General features: G+C 48.4%; 1 protein-coding gene and 1 non-coding gene across 2 annotated transcripts in view; one reads left to right on the top strand and one right to left on the bottom strand.

The window, feature by feature from the left end:
* LOC120375473 (zinc finger protein 271-like) overlaps positions 1–13,181 on the bottom strand; it is a gene marked incomplete at its 3' end in the record, with an annotated part of 430,987 nt that overhangs the window by 172,723 nt on the left and 245,083 nt on the right. The gene's annotated exons all lie outside the window — the stretch shown is intronic.
* TRNAE-UUC lies at positions 9,930–10,001 on the top strand. The gene has a single exon. It is a non-coding gene; the product is annotated as a tRNA-Glu (tRNA).

Below are 13,181 nucleotides of genomic sequence, written 5' to 3'. Positions count from 1 at the left end.
CATGCTCGGGGTTCAGCTGACTGCCATATTTGGGGTCGGGAAGGAATTTTCCTCCAGGGAAGATTGGCAGTGGCCCTGGAGGTTTTTCGCCTTCCTCCGAAGCATGGGGCAGGGGTCGCTTGCTAAGGAGTGGGTGGATCGGCTTATGTGGCCTGCATCTTGCAGGAGGTCAGACTAGATGATCATAATGGTCCCTTCTGATCTTGAATTCTATGATTCTATGATTCTATGATTCTGGGCACATTGATTCTGCACAGTGAACGAACGTGACTCCTGTATCATGAAAAGCCAAAAAGCCGTTTCTTTTTATGCCCGGGAGAAAAGAGTTACACCAATTCCTGCCTGTTTAGTTTTGAATTATTTTACATTATAAAGAAAATTGTAATAAAATTAGTCTGAACTTGAGCTGCCTATTATTAAAAGCTGGTTCCCCAATTCAGTTCCAACTGCTCTGCAAGAAACAGCCCCAGGTCCCTGCTCACCGCAGGAATAGGAAAAAGAGAAACCCCCACTGGGCACTGCCCTTGGCTCCAGGCTGCTGTCCCAGGGTGCGGGTGGGGATTGATTGTTTGCTGCTGAGGAGGGAGCCAGTAGAGGCCTCTGGTGCTCTGCTCCTAGCATCTGCCCAGCCCAGGCTGTCCTCTGCCTCAGCTGCTGCTCCCAGCCTGCTCTAGAGTCAAACACGCAGGGCCCCCAGGGGAACAGAGGCTGGGACAGAGCAGCAGCCTGGGCTGGGCTGGGAAGATGCTGGGAGTTCTCGTTCCCTGAGAACTGGCCTGGCTCCCTTCTCAACAGCAAACAAATCAATTCCACGTCCCCTCCCCAGAAAAACCAGCCTGGAACCAAGGGCAGCAGGGGACGATTCCCTGCAGTTCCCACCAAGGCAGGAGAGAAGCCAGGGTGTTTCTAGCAGACCTTTTGGAACTGACGTGGGGAAACCAGCCTTTAATAACAGGCAGTTCCAGTTTAAGCTAAGTGTTTTTAACAATTTCTACAACATTAAATAACCCTTCAATCGTAGTGTCACCATCCATAAAATTGCTTCAGCCTTATAGGTTGCCAAGTGCACAACTAAACATCTCTTCAAATCCAAGGGAGTGGAGATCAGTCAGTGTTCAGAGTCATCCCACATAAAAGAACCATGTTGTGGTACATACTGGCCCCATCATGTGGCCATCACCTTTCCCTCGTCTCTGTTAAAAGTTTTAGTATTTTGCACAGAAACTTTCTTCCCTCAGGAGAGACCTGGGAACCAGGGCTGCCAGCCAGACAAACACTTTTAAGAGGATGTGTCATCTATCAAAAAATGATCTCTCTCCTTCAGTTCAGTGACACCCTGAAATGTTACTTATCCCAGCAGAGCCAGAGGATTGAAAGCAGCTACATCAAGCCCCTGTGTAGCTAGCAGGAATGAACACAAACACTCCCTCATATCTGAAGTGATGTTTAGTTTTACCCTTAACTACAAGACTAAAGGGAAAGGCGGTGGTGCCAGATATAAAGAGTGAAACATGAAACAATCATCATAGTTATGCCCAGAGTGACTGCAAAATCTTTCTATATTCTTCTTATTATCATCAGTGTATTATTTTCTCTGGAGTCTAGACATTGACTAGACCTTGACCAAGGAATTTGGATCTTGATAAAATAATCGACTATCCCTGGTTAAGGCAATGGACTTGATACCCACTCGGGTGTCTCCACGCAGGTTCAAGTACTAACAACAGTGGCTGCCTTTTAGCCATAGCTTTTAATCAGGGCAATAAATTGATACAAATTCCTGTTAAATAATTTCTCAGCCAGAGTCCTTCACCCAAATTCCTTAGGGCATTGGGCCACCATGTGGACGTTTCTTTTCCCTCCTCAATTTCACAGAGACACAATTTCCTTTGCACAGATCCATGAACAGCAAAACCTCCCTGTGTCTCTTGTCTGAGCCAGGGCATTCAATTGTATTGAAACCTTCTCTCCTGCAATGGCAATGGTCAGACAGAGGGGACGTGGCCACCTTCACCTCTGACAGTGAGATATTGGCTTGGCTCTTTGTTTATGCTGCTGTTATTAGTCCATGAAACATCAGGGATGGAATGCAAGGCTGAGCTCACACACCAAGCCCCTGAAACATTTCAGTGCCCAGAGAAATCCTGCCCCCGGCTATTGGAATGATATGGTGGAGATTCGAATAGGAAAGGGACTGTCTGAATTGTCAGTGTGGGGAATGAACAACAATCTATAGCAATGTCATTAACACAAACACACTCTAATCATGCTCCAGCTGGAAGGGAAATGGGCAGGAACTCTTGCTGTTCAGCCATGGACACACTTACACTAATGCACAGCCGTGAGTGTGCTGGGGGAGCTGGTCTGAGCAATTTGAAGTGACAATTCTGTGAGAACAGAATCATGCTGTAGTGCAGCAGCTGTACATCAAGTAGTTGTGGCTGAGTGGTTAAGGGAATGGGCTAGAAATCCACTGGGGTCTCCCCGCACAGGTTTGAATTCTACCAACTATGGAAGCATTAGTGCATTGTAATTGCTGTTGTCTTAGTGCCTGAACATCCATGGAGCCAGATCTGGTCTCACTCTGAGGCTGTCTACACTTAAAATACTGCTGTAGCACTGGGGAGTAGACAGCTGCTACTGGAGGGCTTTTCCATCTCTGTAACAGCTATGATGACAGAACAATTTTTCCTTTCATTTAGCACTGTCTAACCATGGCTTAGGTCAGCTTAATTATACTGGTTCCGGGGTTTTTCACACCCTGAAAGACGAACTTGTTAGAAGGTTTATTCCATCACCCTCTGTCAAGGTTCCTTCCCCACTCTGAACTTTAGGGTACAGATGTGGGGCCCTGTATGAACACTTCTAAGCTTAACTACCAGCTTAGATCTGGTCTTGCTGCCACCACTCTCAAACTAGCTCCCTTTTCTGGATAGTCTTGAGAGACTTCCTCACCAAGTCCCTGGTGAACACCGCCCAACCCCTTGGATCTTAACTAGGGCCCGCTCTGGCTTTTTTGCCGCCTCAAGCAAAAAAAAAAAAAAAAAAAAAAGGAGGCAGGGCCACTGGAGCAGCAAAGCAGGAGGGAAAAAATGGCGCGGCTGGAGCGGCAAAGCTGGGGGGGAGAACATGGCATGGCTGGATCGGCAAAGTGGGGGGAGGACCCAAAAATGGCGCAGCTGGAACGGGGGGGCAGGGGAGAAACAAATCAAAAAACCCCACAGGGCAGCTGGAGCCAGGGGACTCCCTGTGCTGCAGAGTGCGCACCCGGTCCAGCGGCGGGGAAGGGGAGGGAGCGGTGGGGAGAGAGAAGGGGGTGGCCAGTGCTTCAGCGGGGCACTCACCACGCGGCCCCGACCGCCACGCCGCCTGATGGGAGGGCTCTGCTCTGCTCCGGTCAGCAGGGAGGGAAGGACGAGGGCTGCCCTGCCGAGTTTGCTGCAGGGCTCTCCCATCCTCCGCACTGCCGCCCCCTACAGGGCGGCCAGAGCAGCGAACAAAAAAAAAAAAAGCGTCCGTGCTGCCCTAGGTTTGGGCGGAATGCCGCCCCATAGAATCTGCCGCCCCAAGCACGAGCTTGCTCAGCTGGTGCCTGGAGCTGGCCCTGATCTTAACACAAGGAGAATTTAACCATCCGCCCTCCTTTCCCCCACTAATTCCTGGTGAGTCCAGATCCAATCCCCTTGGATCTTAAAACAAGGAAAAAATCAGGTTCTTAAAAAGAAGGCTTTTAATTAAAGAAAGAAAGGTAAAAATCATCTCTGTAAAATCAGGATGGAAAATAACTTTACAGGGTAATCAGATTCATAGAGCCCAGAGGAACCCCCTCTAGCCTTAGGTTCAAAGTTATAGCAAACAGAGGTAAAATCATCTCAGCAAAAAGGAACATTTACAAGTTGAGAAAACAAAAATAAAACTAACACGCCTTGCCTGGCTGTTACTTACAAGTTTGAAATATGAGAGACTGGTTCAGAAAGATTTGGAGAGCCTGAATTGATGTCTGGTCCCTCTTAGTCCCAAGAGCGAACAACCCCAATAACAAAGAGCACACAAACACAATCCTTCCCCTCATCAAGATTTGAAAGTATCTTGTCCCCTTATTGGTTCTTTGGGTCAGGTGTCAGCCAGGTTTCCTGAGCTTCTTAACCCTTTACAGGTAAAAGCATTTTGGTGTCTCTGGCCATGAGAGATTTTATAGTATTGTACACAGGAGGCGGTTCCCTTCCCTTTATAGTTATGACACCCTTCCATTCCCTGGTACTTCTCGCGTGACCAGAGAGCAGCAATACCCAAAGTTCAAAGGTGCAAACAATTCAATGTTTATTGGGGTAAACTTCCAGCAAGCAATGATTCCAATTTCCTTCCTCAGTATCCCCCTTCCCAGCTCTGACACCACAGAGGCTTGCCTGTGTCCCTGTTCCCATTCCCTGTTCCTATTCCTATTCGCCCCCCTTAGCAAAACATCATTCCAATTCCCCTACCCCCATTCCCATTCCCCCCTTACTTCCTGATTGACTGCAGACTATATAGTAAAACTGGAATTCTGCTTAGCTATACCTTAACCAAGCATTTTACTGAAATGTAACTAACCAATCCTAACACATTGTAACATGATTATCTAACCAATTATATCCCACCACCTTAATTTACCTTAGTTTACACTCAACAATTTAATTCTACAGCAGACAAAAACAGTCACAGAACCAGAAAGAGGTTATACAGACAAGCAATAGGAAAGTGGGGACTACAGTGATAGAACAACAAAGAAATGAGGATTTCACACCCCAGCTATTGATCATGAGTTCCTGCCAGACAGGATGCTATCATGGTAAAGGTTGTGGGTGCTGGTTGCTTAACTGTCCGGCCCACAAGGCAGGATTTTGAGGTTCACCATTACTATCTCAGAATGCCAGCACCCATCTTTTGTTCACTTAAAACACGAGCAGGGAGATTACACCACCACAGAACTCATGGCGCTCCAGGAAACGTGTAACTTTAGGTCCGGGTGAGTGTGTCTAAAAATCAGCTGTGCTGTAGAAGGTCTCTAGGAGTTGAAAGAGATGTGCCATCTTGACCTCCCTAAAGAGTTCATCAACTATTAACAAAAACTAGGGTTCATAAGTCATAGTCTTTGTAGCAGGAGGATGGTGAACTGGTCTAAAGTACTAATTTTAAGACTCTTTTTTCCTATCTCTTGGGTGTTCTGGTCTCTGCATAGAGACGTGGTTTCAAACCCCACTCCTGACATGACCATCTGGAGAAAATGGCCTCACTTCAATCTCCTGTGTAACAATAGAACCCCATTTGCTTAGCTTTTCTATTCCAGTAGTTGTGAGAGAAGCTCCAAACCAGGGGGAAACAGGGCCTGTTCTCTTGACCGATCAATTTAGTCTTCCTTCATTCCAAGCCCTTTCTTCAGATACATCTGTATTTCCCACACTTTTTTGTTTAATGTTCTTTGCTTTTATGAAACTTTAGGGTCATCATTTAATTGCCACACAACTGTACTTATGAAGTAAAGTGAAACACAATATTTTCTGGATATTCTTGCAGAAGAGTTTTGTTTTCTGACCTGGAATTGAACAGGGGCTACTCGAGGGGGACAATGCTACTCCCATTTCTTGGCTCATCCAAAAAACGTAAGTTTGTGGTGGTCTTTGTTTCCCTGTTCTTCAAAGGGAAATTAGCTGGTTTAGCGGCTACTGAGAAAGCCCTTGAAAAGGGCCCCAAATTTACTAGCAATTGGTTTCTGTAGTGTAGTGGTTATCACGTTTGCCTAACATGCAAAAGGTCACTGGTTCAAAAAACAGTGCTGCTTTCTCTCCCTCTGTCTTTTATCACTCCAAGTCCTTTCTCAAATACATCCATAGCTTCTATGCTTTCTTCCTCATTATTTTTTTCCTTTCATGGAACTTTAAATTCAAAAGGAGAGGCTTAGCCAGCATTTTGAAGGAAGGAACAGACCATCTTTTGGGAGACTGCCAGCTCCATAACAAATCTGAGCATAGAAGAATCCCAAACCTTTGTCCTGCACATTTAGCTCCCAGCCAGTAGTTTTCCCCTCACTTTTATTTATGTTGAGCTAACTACAAACAGCCTCGTGTATTCTTTTCATGTCAGAGAAATCTATTGATGGATGATCACATTTCCACTACTTTCCTGGCTAGGCAGGGTTGGGGTGTGAGGAATCAGAACATAATAATTGGAACACTCTAAACCCTCCTTTTAACATACAACATCACTTTCCCCTTTTTAAATAACATTTTCCCATCATATTTTTGAACCCTCATCATCTTGCATGTCTTCAAACGATGTTAACGCAAGCTCTGAGCTACAAATCTCCTTACTGTTCCATTGGTATTTTTAGCACAGGATATTGATTTTTATTGCCATCTTGTTTTACTCCCAGGCTGGTTTTATAAATCATCACAAATGCAGTAATGAGAAGTTAGAGAAATATACAAGAAATGAAGACAGTGTGATCCAGTCGATAGGCAGAGAGCTGACTCCGTCTGCAGCCTGAAACAATCTCCATGACAATAAAGAGGGCTGGGAGGGATATGACACTGAAGTACTTATATGCCCAGTGCAGAGCTGGAGCCAATGTAGGAAGAAGTAGAGAAGCTAAAGATGGCTGAAGGGGGACAGTCAGCTCCTGAAGGGTTATTTTCCCCTCTCTTAACTAGGCTAGAATAGGGGAAAATTCTGTCTCACTCTCAGATGATGGAAATGTCAGTTTGACCTCACTTCCTGTCCTACTAAAGCTCAGAGACAGGAAGAGACATTTCCTGCCTAAGAGCCTCAGGAGAGCAAGGCTGGGGAGCAGGCAAAGCTAAGGGCCCCGTTACACAGAATCTAACTCCTGTCAGCTCGTGTGAGTTGGTATCAAAACCCATCCTGGGCTTCTAGGAAAGAGTTCGTATTGGCTCCATGGGTTTTCCTGGAAGAGCCTCTAGTGGTAGGAAGAAGAAGTGGAGAGGGTGGCGATGGGCCTAAATGAAAGCAGAAGAGGATTGTTCTTCTTGGGGTTTGTTTGTGTTATTCTTGTGATCCTTGTGGAGGAAGCTGAGGCGTCATTTGAGTTTGTGTCAAAGCCTTTGGTTGGGCTCAGTTTGTGACCCTGAGCACAGGGGATCCTTCACCCTCTGTTCTTGTCCCCTCAAGGCAATGGAGAATAGACCAGGTTCTAAAATTAGACAGAGGAGCCAGAGAAAGCTTCCTACGGGTGATAAAAAACACCCATTGTTACCTCTCTGGTGGTCTAGTCTATTCATTAGGTTTCAGCGCTTTCACCACCACGACCCTGATTTGATTTCGTCAGGGAAAGAAGCTTTTCAATACATACTTTCACTTGTCTCCTCAATTGATATTTCATCATGCTCAGATGGGTTTTGGAGACCAAATGAAAATCAAACAGCCTGAGAACAGAGCATATGTATGTTCCCATTGTGGATCTTTCATACAAGTAGAGCTGGGCAAATCATTTATTTCCTTGCTTGCTAGCTAGCCTAACCTACATAATAATAATAATAGTTCAGGTTGCTCCAAGATGATTTTTTTTTCAGTTTTCTTGTTGAAACAAAACTAAAAAAAACATAAAAAATAATTTTTGGGCCACCAAAATATTTCAGTAAATAAAATATTCATCCAAAAAACATTCACCCAGCTCTATAGACTAGTCTTCAGAATTAACCACCTGGAGAGAAGGATCAGTAGCCTCTTCCATGCCTGAAGTCTAGCTGCTCAAGGGTTCTGACGAGAACCAGATTTCATAGCCTTCCACCTGTATGCCGCTGGTTGCTGCCTTGCTCAAGGTGAAAGGCAACATGGCTTAGTGGCAGATCTACATATAGCCTCTGTTCAAATGTCTACAGAGCTCAGAGAGAGGAAGAAACATGACCTGCCTAAGATTATAGAGAGGACAGAGTTTCAGGATTGTTGTGCAATCACCACAGCAGAAGGGTCTGGGGGGGTTCAGCACTGTGGTTGCTTGTTGAGGACACAGAACTCACAAGATGGCAAAGCTCAGAGCTCCGTTACATGGAGTCAGACTGTGATTAGCTCACAGCGAGGGGGAGCAACACCCCTCCCTTGGACTCTATGCCAGATCTCCTATCAGCTCAGTGTCCTTCCTGCAAGAGTCGGCTGCTGAGAGGGTTGCGATGGGGTAAATGAAGGCAGAAGAGGATTGTTCCTCATGGGTTTTCTTTGGGCTTGGCTACACTGGAGAGTTGCAGCGCTGGGAGTTTACAGCGCTGGTCATCCAGCTGTGTAGGAACAGTGCTGGTGTGTGGCCACACTGACAGCTACCAGCGCTGCAGTGTGGCCACACTTGCAGCATTTGCAGCGCTGTATTGAGAGGTGCATTGTGGGCAGCTATCCCACAGAGCACCTTGTCCCATTTTGCCGCTGTGGGTTGTGGGAAGGGGACGGAAGGGTGCAGGTCATTCCACTTCCTGTCCCAACGCCCCATGGTGCATCGCTTCACATCCCAGCAGTCACAGTTGTTCCGGCCACGTTTGGCGCCATTGTAAGTCTCTTGCTGTGTTTTACTCTCTGTGTGAAGCGCGATTTCTGTGGGAAATGGAGCCCAAGCTGCTGAGGACTGTGCTGATGACTGTCGCCAGCACATCACGTTTGGCAGTTGAGCTATTCCTTCAGCTCCAAAGTGACAGTGAGGAGTCCGACGATGATATCGAGTCGCCTGACGCGTGTGACACTAAATTGCTTGTGGCATTCATGGAAATGCTCAGCACCGTGGAACGCCGCTTTTGGGCTTGTGAAACAAGCACTGAGTGGTGGGATCACATCGTCATGGAAGTCTGGGATGACGAGCAGTGGCTGCAGAACTTTCGCATGAGAAAAGCCACTTTCATGGGACTGTGTGCTGAGCTCGCCCCCACCCTGCGGCGCAAGGACACAAGATTGAGAGCTGCCCTGACGGTGGAAAAGCGGGTGGCTATTGCAATCTGGAAGCTGGCAACTCCAGACAGCTACCGGTCAGTCGGGAACCAATTTGGAGTGGGAAAAGTCGACCGTTGGAATCGTTTTGATGCAAGTTTGCAGAGCCATTAATCGCGTCCTGCTAAGAAGAACCGTGACTCTGGGGAACGTGCAGGACATTGTGGATGGTTTTGCACAAATGGGTTTCCCTAACTGTGGAGGGGTGATAGATGGGACGCATATTCCTATTCTGGCACCCCCCCCCCCCACCTAGCATCAGAGTACATTAATCAGAAGGAGTATTTCTCTATGGTTCTCCAGGTGCTTGTGGATCACCATGGGCGTTTCATTGACATTTACACAGGCTGGCCTGGAAAGGTGCATGATGCACGCATCTTTCGGAACAGTGGCCTGTTCAGGAAGATGCAGGCAGGGGCTTTTTTCCCAGACAGGAAGATCACAGTAGGGCACGTTGAAATGCCCATTGTGATCCTTGGAGACCCCACTTACCCGTTACTGCCTTGGCTCATGAAACCCTATAGGATATCTCCTAATACCCTGGAGGCCAATAACAGCACTGGTGTGTGTCCACAGTTGACGAGCAGCGCTGGATCACCAGTGCTGCAATCGCTACACCCGAACCAGACCAGGTGTACAGCCAGCGCTGCAGCCAGGGAGTTGCAGCACTGGATGTGCCTTGCAGGTGTGGACAGTTACTAAATTGCAGCGCTGGAAAGCCTCCACCAGTGCTGCAACTCTCAAGTGTAGCCAAGCCCTCAGTGTGGCTCTGTGATCCTGCTGGAGGAAGCATCATTTGAGTTTGTTTCAGTGACTTGGGTTGGGCTCAGGTTGTGACCCTGAGTACAGGGGTTCCTGCACTCGCTGCTCTTAGCCCCTCAGGGAATGGACAATGGAGCAGTTTCAGAAAGTGGATAGAAAGTAGCCTAAGAAAGTGTAGCATAAATGAGACAAAAATTATCATCACCTCCCTGGTGGTCCAGTGGTTAGGATTTGGCACTTTCACTGCCATGGCCTGGGTTCAATTCCCAGTCAGGGAAAAGTGACTTTAAACTAAAGAAGCTTCAGTTATTCTTCACTTGCAATGTAAACAATTCCATGGTTTTTTCCTGTTTTCCCAGTGTCTCCATGGCAGGGCTGGCACCAGTGCAGCAAGCAGGTGCCTGGGGCAACCAATGGAAAGGGGAGGCATGTTGGGCTCTTCAGTGGCAATTCAGCCTTCTCAGTCCCTCTCAGAGGGAAGGACTTGCCACCAAAAGCGGCAGCGGTAGAGCTGCCCCTGATTGTGGCTTTTATACATTTTTTTTCCACTTGGGGTGGCAAAAATGCTGGATCTGGCCCTGCTACATGGAAGACAATTTGTTAAATCTCAGATGAGTGGAATTATATCAGTTCTCAGACTGAGTCCTTAGGTTTTAATCCTCAGGATATTGTCCCACCATGGGGCCATTTCCCACCTCTCTTTCATACAGAAACACAATTTTTTTTGCACACACACAGGAACAGCAAGATCTTTCTCTGTCCCTTGTGCAAAGCAGGGGGCCAAAATCCATGGAAACAATGGATGAGTTGGGGCCCCTGGGTACATCCAGCCCTGGCTGTGAGATGTTCCCTCCCCTCTTACTTTATGCCCCTGTTGTTATTTCATGGATTGTCTGGGATTGGAAAAAGCTGAGTTCACTCCAGGTGGAGGGGGAAAAGGACCCTGAACATCTCAGGCCCCAACCCCTGCTACCAGGATCACCAAGGTGCTGGGGATTTGAGTAGGAAAGAGACTGTGTGAATTGTCAAGGTGGGGGCTGAATAACAATCTACCACAAAATCCACCTCACTAACCACTGACACAGGCTAATCCTGCTGCTGATAGAAGGGAAACTGAGAGTGATTCTTTGCTCTTCAGCCATGGAAACAGTGACCCAATTGCACCACAGTGAATGTGCTGGGGAAAGCTGGACTTCACAGGCAGGTGGAAACACCTGGAGCTCCCCACCCAACTTGTGCCACCAGGGTGAGGTGTTGAGCTGCTCACAGCATCCCCCACCATGACCTTGCAGCAGGGGATTGCAGCACCCCCAACCCAATGAAGAGGAGAGGACTAAGTGTATATCTGTACCCTGAGACCAGAGCACAAACTCTCTCTGCCCCACACATTGAATCTGGCCCTGCTGAAAAGTGACCCCTATGAACAAGTAACCTCCAGGAGAGCAGGCCTGGCCCTCAGAGAGGGGAATGGGCTTCTCGTGAAGCTTATAGGTCACTGGATGCAGTGGAAACAGGAGGGCTCTGAGTGTAACCCATAGCCCATGCACCCTGTCTGAGAATATAGCTCAGTGGTAGAGCACACGCTTTGCGTGTATGCGGGCCTGGGTTCAATCTCCAGTTCATTTTTTCACCCTGCTGCTTTGCTCATGCCCAGTGGAGATGTGGCACACCAGTCTCCCTGCACCAGTTTCAGTCCTGCTCAGTGAGGGGTAAGTGCCAATTGCATGGAAGGTCGGGGGCAGTTTCTGCTCCTAAGTCACCTCAGTACATGTAAGATTCCCACCTGCTGAGCTGCTTGGGATAAGGGTAGATGAGAAGGGCGAATCCTCCAGCACTGGAGGGAAAGGTCCCATCTGCACAGACCGAGAGGCAAGAAAACAGAGGGGCAGTCAGTGCTCAGAGAGGAGAGAGGTCAGTGATGTACACCCACCAGGGGACACTGTCTTTTTGAGTATCACAGGGGCAGCTGTGTTAGTCTGGATCTGTAAAAAGCGACAGAGTCCTGTGGCACCTTATAGACTAACAGACGTACAGGAGCATAAGCTTTCATGGGTGAATCCCCACTTCCTCAGATGAATGTAGTGGGAATTCTGTGCTTGGCTAGCCAACTACACAAGCAGTTTCTCCTTCCTTGGTGTTCACACCTCAGCTGCTAGAAGAGGGCCTCATCCTCCCTGATTGAACTAACCTCCTTATCTCTACCTGCATATTTATACCTGCCCCTGCAAATTTCCACTACATTCATCTGACAAAGTGGGGATTCACCCACGAAAGCTTATGCTCCAATATGTTTGTTAGTCTGTAAGGTGCCACAGGACTCTTTGTCTTTTTGAGGTGAGTGCAGCTTGCTTGGGATGGTGCTGACGATGGATAGAAAAAAGGCTGGAGTCAATGACTGATGAGACCACAGAAGGGGAAGGGGAATGGCAGCCCCACAGAAGGTCCTGGGTGTTCAGATGCCTCAGTTATTGCACCCTGGCCTGTCGTAGAGAGAGAAAAGACCCAGCGGGACCCAGCCCCCCTGCAGTGATCCCATGGACAAGAACCTGGCTGGGAGTGGGGTGAAGGTTCCCTGTGGGCAAAGGGGAGCTGAAATCCCTCAGTGTCCTGGAATTTAAGCAATGGAAGCTTCAAACCCTGCACGGGTCTGGGCTGAGGTGCATCAGCAGAAGGTTGGACTGGACATGGGAGGCAGGTTTGTATAATTTTTGGTGGTGCCCAGAATGGGACTAAGTCCTGCCCCACACTCCACACACACCTGCCTAAGGCTCTGGGGGGCAGTTTGGGTGAGGGATGGAGAGGGACTGGGCTCTGGGAGAGAGTTTGGGTGCAGGGTCTGGGCTCAGTCAGGGAGTTTGGGTGCAGGAGGGTGTGCAAGAGGCAGGGTCCTGGAGGAAGTTTGGGTGCAGGTTTGGGGCAGGGGGTTGGAGCTGCAGGAGATGGTGAGAGGTGCAGCATTTACCTCGGGCATCTCCCAAAAGCAACCCACACCCCATCCCCCTCTGGCAGCAGCCACTAAGCGGGAGGGCCAGGGGTGTCTAAGCACACCGGTGCCCGCAGACTCCACCCCCACAGCTCCCATTGCCACAGTTGACAGAGTTGGCACTCGGGGAGGGAGCAGCATGTAGAGACCCCACCCCACCTCAGGGGCCGAAGGGACGTGCCTGCCGTTTCCGGGAGTGGGACATGCCATTCATTTCTGGGAATGGCGTGCCACATGGAGCAAGGGCAGGCAGGAAAGTGCCTTAGTCCCCTTGTGCTGCTGGCGGTGGTGGCGGGGGTCCCCAGGCCCTTTTAAATTGCCCAGGGGTGGCAGACAGGACCAGGGGGACACTCCCAAGGGCCTAACATTGCTTTGCACAATGATAAATCTTGGAACAGGACAGAAATGAAATGGCAGCTGAATCTAAGGAATTAAAAGCCTCCGGATTCTTGTGAGTGCACTGACTCCAAATGGA

The sequence above is a fragment of the Mauremys reevesii genome, linkage group 12 (genome assembly GCF_016161935.1).
Source record: "Mauremys reevesii isolate NIE-2019 linkage group 12, ASM1616193v1, whole genome shotgun sequence".
NCBI lineage: Eukaryota > Metazoa > Chordata > Testudines > Geoemydidae > Mauremys > Mauremys reevesii.
The sequence above is the reverse complement of the archived record's forward strand: the minus strand, read 5'-3'. Positions and strand labels throughout refer to the sequence as shown.